This window comes from Rhinichthys klamathensis, unplaced genomic scaffold (assembly GCF_029890125.1).
Source record: "Rhinichthys klamathensis goyatoka isolate OS25496 unplaced genomic scaffold, OSU_Roscu_1.1 h1tg000732l_1, whole genome shotgun sequence".
Lineage (NCBI taxonomy): Eukaryota > Metazoa > Chordata > Actinopteri > Cypriniformes > Leuciscidae > Rhinichthys > Rhinichthys klamathensis.
This window is the reverse complement of record NW_026607145.1, coordinates 421,501-427,500: the sequence shown is the minus strand read 5'-3', so window position 1 is coordinate 427,500 and position 6,000 is coordinate 421,501.

The following is a 6,000-nucleotide window of genomic DNA, read 5'->3' as shown; positions in this document are numbered from 1 at the left end:
TGTAATAGATAGATAATTTCTATTAAAAACAGGTTTAGGCGTTAGTTGTTCTTCTGATATATTTTCTCATGACAAGTTATGAAGTTTAAGTAAATAAACAGTTTGATATGAAAACAACAGTTTGTTTTCCGTGGTTTCCCATTTAAAACACCTCAGACAGAGAGAGTGACTTTAATAGCACTTTCAGAGTAAAAACAGGTAAAACATTGCCTGTGAGTTCAGAAGGAATCAGCTCACCTCTCTGAGTTCTGAGAACATCTCGTCGAGGATCTTTACACACACCGAGCAGTTCAACAACCACACACAGCGAAACTACACGAGTAATGAACGACGATCCGCACATGCTGTCAGGTAAAAACACCAACCGGTTATTATGAATACATGGTCGAATACAGAGAGTCCAGGCGCAGGAGAAGCCGAAGCGCGTGAGAATAGAGTTGAGTAGAGTTGAGTGTGGTGTGTTGTGTGTGTGTGAGATCGCGTTGGGCGGACGGGTTTTTTAGTGACGCAAATTTCCGGAATTCCGGCGCCTCGTTCAAAAGTTCACAGACTTCCGCATTAATTAACATTAATTTACATGTTTATCTGATGAGTTTACCACATTCACATCGCTGAACTCCACTGCCTTCTACAGTGAAGAAGACTGAGAGCTGAGCAAAACACTGATCTGTACAACACAATAACCATGGGAACTTCTGTCATGATATTTTAACTCTGACCAGAGATGGAGTGAACTATTACAGTCCTGAATGGGAATAATCTTATATCTTTGATGTTAAAGGTGCTCTTGAATAACACGCAATAAAATCAGCATGAAATCAAATTAAAAGTAACATTAGTAGCCTATATGTCTAATATAAAAGAGGGTTGTGGGTAATTCTGTTTAATAATCTCAGATATGAAGTGTGCAAGATGTGATTGTTACACTGAGGCTTTCCTTATGGACTCATCCCAGACAGCAACATGGTGTCGGCACATATTTCAATTTAAAAATAATTATGATTACAATCAATTCAATACTTTTACAATTATTTAACATTTTGTCCTAAAAACAATCAATATACAAAATCAGACAAATAGTAACAACAGTAATAATAAACATTTACATAGAATCTTTCAATTTAATATTTGTCAGAAATTCAAAAATGATTCCAGGAGAAACCTTTTTAAAAAATGTCCATTATATATTTTCTGAATAAAAACGGTCTAATACCATTTTTAAAAGGACATTCTATTAAAATATGTTTCACACTATTGAAATTCTATTCTATGTATTCATTTAATTCATTGATTGTTGCATTATTATTCTTTTATATGTTACTGATTTCTTTAATCATTTATATATTATATGCTCTGATATGTTTCCTGTGTCTTCTGTGGCTGTAAGTGTGTGTGTGTGTGTGTGTGTGTGTTTTCCGTCAGAATTGATCACATGATGTTCCTCCGTATTAGAACATGTCTGTTTCCATCTCTGCACACATGAGATAACGCAAGATCTGCGATAGTCTCTTAAAACTGTGGAAACAACACCTAATATATCTATATTTCATCAGTCTTCATCAGACATCACAAACTGTGACATAATGGATAATTCTGTTTGACCTTTTCTTATCAGACCAAAAACACACGTTTAGGAGGATGTAAGTTTCCGCCATACTGTATATTTTGCTCTTCTCTTCTACTTCTTCTCTTCTACCTCTGCTTTCATTCTGCACATATATTTCTTAAACAACACTCTGGGTTTTAGGCTGTAAACTATAGAATAAGATAGACCTTAAACTTATTTGCTATTACAATTTTCATATTTACTATATTTTTTTTTTTTTTTTATTCCTTATTGAAATGTGATCTCTGACATAATCATTGCTCGTCTCCCTGGATCTCATTGCATCAGTATTTTACAGGCATTGTTTTCTTCTGGTCACATAGGTATATAAGAATTAAAAAAGCATAAAGAAAAAGGAAGAAAAACACATCAAGCCCAGAATAGTGCTTTTAATTTCTTCTCCAGAGATCTGCGTTATACAACAGCAAACTTCCCGTCCATTTCATTCTGCAGATCAAACCATTTAATAACAACTGCAGGGGTTTCATTACTTCATCATTACACAATATTAATAACATAACATATTCATACACTGTAAACCCTAATAAGTGAGACTACTCAAATGATTTGAGGAAAGTGTTGCGTAAGTTTTTTTTGAGTAATGGGAAAATTCAAACTTAATTATTGAGTTGACCTAATGTGGTCTTCTCATTGAATTAACTTAAATGTTTAAGTAAAGATAACTTAAAAGGCAAATGGAGTAAACTCAAATTTTCCAGGTTATATTTTGTTGTTTACTTATTATTAAATACATTTTAAATAAATTATAAATCATTAAACCAAGTTTTGTTTTTCACAACAGCTTTATTAGGCTTACATTACATATCTTAACTTCTATAATGCATACTGACTGAACATTGTATATTAACATTTAATCAGTAAAAAATACAATTACAATACTTGCAGTAAATTAAATCAATTGATTAAAAATTTTAATTGAAAAGTGAAATTGACCAGATCAGAACAATTGACCAGAACAATTAAAAACACAGTGTAATGAACAACAACAGACATTGTCTGTTATTGTAAATATTGTCATCTACTTATCTTTCACCCTTTGTAATAGTTGTGTGTGTCCCTCAGTTGTCCTCGGCGTCAATAGATAGATCTCAACATCATACAGTCACTTTTAGAATGGGTTCAAAATTTCAAAATATGCTGGAAAACCAAAAAATGTGTCAGTACTGCAGGCTAACATCAGCGAGATCTCATCCTGGGTAAACTGCCACTGTTGGTCCAAAGGGTATCATTGCCGCAGTCCTTTAGATGAATGGTTGGGGCAGGGATCGAAGGATCCTGTGATTAAAATAAAAAAAATAATTAAGACGCATTTTCTTTTAATACATCGTACAGTACTCATTGTTTAAGCACAGGTTAGAGTGATATAATAATAAAAATGTAACAATACAAAGGAATGTTGCTAGTTGGACAGCAACAAGAATGGAAATAATCAAAGCAAGTCAAAGTGCTTTCTTGCCGTTTCAGTAACTAAATAAAATACAAGATAACTTGGGAAACTGAATTGTATTCAAACAAAAACTCTTTCTGTGTGCTTTACCTTATTGATGACTCAGATCTTTGAAGAGCAGCAGTAGCCTATTCGTGAAGAATGGCAGCGTTTACCACCTGGCCTAAAAACAATCATATATATACACAGTAAATTACATCATAATAAAACTAAGTACATGGTAGATTTCTACACTTACTAGAACATTGAAACAAACAAAAGGAGTGAAATTTACACTGCACTTCAACAATTATGATATCATTTTAAGTATGTTGCTAAAAAACTTGTTTGCCTCACATGAATCAAGTCAGCTGCAGTTCTTCCTTCAGTGAGTTACTGTTTCTGAAGCCTCTGAGGACAGTTGAGAAGAAAGTGTCTGCTGATTTGTCAAAGGAGAATACGTTAACAACTCAAACATAAACGCACTCAATTTAAATCAACAACACTCAATCTTATGTTTTTGTTAAATACTCTATTTAAAAAGGTTTTATGAAAAAGTTTTTATTTGCACTTACCTTCGTCTGATATAAATGTCTGGAAAGGAAAAACAGGACGCTGTCAGTGCACGCAGTAACTGAAGGCAATGGGCTAAAATACAGTTCAGAAAAAAATATGACATTGAAAAACTTTGCCGTTGTGTTATGGTAAACATTATACAATGATTTTATTAATTCACACTTACCTTAGTCTGATGTAAATCTCACAGAAAATACCGGGCGCTGTCAGCGCGCAAGATTTGAATGGAGCAGGGGCGGGAATAAACGGCTCGAAAACAACGAAGGCTAGAAAATACAGTTTAAAAAAACTGTTACAACATTGAACAAATTGTGATGTTATGTTCTGGCAAACATGTTATTTAAAATAGTTTTATGAATTCACACTTACCATACGTTTTCTCAGCCTCAGAAAATACCGGACGCTCTGCGCGCGCAAGAAGAACTACAGTGAGTCAGGGGCTGCTGCGGGGGAGGGGGGAGAACAGGCTCGAGAGTCGAGACTCGAGACAGTCGTCGATTAAAAAAAGATTCCATTTACAGGCGTCAGGAATTGAAAGTCTTGATCCAAATGCGAGGCCTGAAATGTCTGTACGTGATGGACAGGACCGATTTAACCCCTAAATGACTGTTTTATGCAGTGTCAGTCAGTCCCTCTGGCCTGCTGCCTGCATCAACAAATTCACGATGAACAAAAAAAAATACTGCCTTGTGTATCGACCAATCAGCGTGTTGTCAAGGCAGAATTTCAGGCACGGCCAATCATATTAAACCGACACATAGTGAATCATTTAAATAACTTGAAATTTTGAGTTCATAACACTTAAAATCTTAATCTGAAAGACTGTTGCTGCCAAATGAGTACATTAAACACAACTGTTTCATTTTTGATGCAAAAACTTGCTATTGTAAGTAATGTTAAGTTATGATAACTTGATTTCTTTATTAATGATAACATTGGGGTTTACAGTGTATCATCCAATCATACATGCAATAAAACGACAAAACGTACAAAACTATACAATTCAACAAAAGTGAAATTAATGAGTTTCCTCTCTGAGACAACACTAAATCCAAAATCCTTCATTAATTCCTAAACGAATGTATATATGACACCTGGAAATGACATGAGCACCCTGGGTTTGCTTTTCCTTGTTTCCTATGTTTACAACAATCAGCTTTAAAGGTGACATATTACGCCCCTTTTCACAAGATGTATTATAAATCTCTGGTGTCTCCAGAATGTGTCTGTGAAATTTCAGCTCAAAATACCTGATAATTTATTATAGCTTGTTAAATTTGCCCCTTTTTGGGTGTGAGCAAAAAAGTGCCGTTTTGTGTGTCCCTTTAAATGCAAATGAGCTTTAGCTCCGCCTCCGTTCAGAAGAGGGCGGAGCCTTTACACGAGCTTCACAGACTCCGGCAATAACAACACAGGCCGATCTCACTGATCCAGAGTCAGGAGTAACAGCAGCGAGTGCAGCCTTACGGAGAGACTCAGGGAGAGCTTCACTTTTACACGTTTCTGAATGTTAGCGGAGACATTTCTGTAGTTGTTGTGGAGTTACACTGATCATCTCCTCATCATGTTGAACTCTTCCACAAGTGTCCACAGTTCCTGAGGTGTTTATAAGACAGCGCTGACATGTTCTGGTCAATAGTGTTCAGTGTCGTCTGTGCTCGACCACAGAACAGTTTCAGGCTTTGCTGGATCTTCTCCAGTGCGTTAGAACTGGTCTCTGTTGGCGCTCGCCGAACCCAATGTCGCTGGTGTGTGTGAACGTGCAGATTAAGGGCCGGGAATATTATAATAAGATCCTCTTCATACGGCAGAAGGAGCGAAATCTGATCGGCTTATAACATGTTCTCAGAGAAAGGCTCACCAGAACACGTTACTGGGTTTCACTTTACATGTTTTCTGTGTTGCACTGGATTACAGCATTTACACACGGGAAAAAGTCAGATTTTTATTATATATCCCCTTTAATTCCTCAGAATATAACCATGTCATCCAGATACACTGTAAAGTGTGGGATCCTGCAATTGTTACTGATTTATTTGCTAATTTAACCCCCCAAAATTAAGTTTGTTGGTATAAATTAATGTATTTAGGTTGATTCAGCTTCATTAAATGATATTTTTGACCAGTTCATCATTATTTCCTCAGTGTGTAGGCAGCTACAAACTTTCCAAGGTCAATCAAAACAGTATCCATTAATAAACCAAACCTTCCAGTGCTTAAATCTCGTGTATTTCTCTGTGATCCTGCCCGGGTTATGATCATCCCCACATAGCCTACATTTCATACATTTATGAGAGATAGATTATACAGTCAAACCAAAATGTATTCAGACTCCTTCAACAATTTTCACATTATCACAGTTTATTCGCTA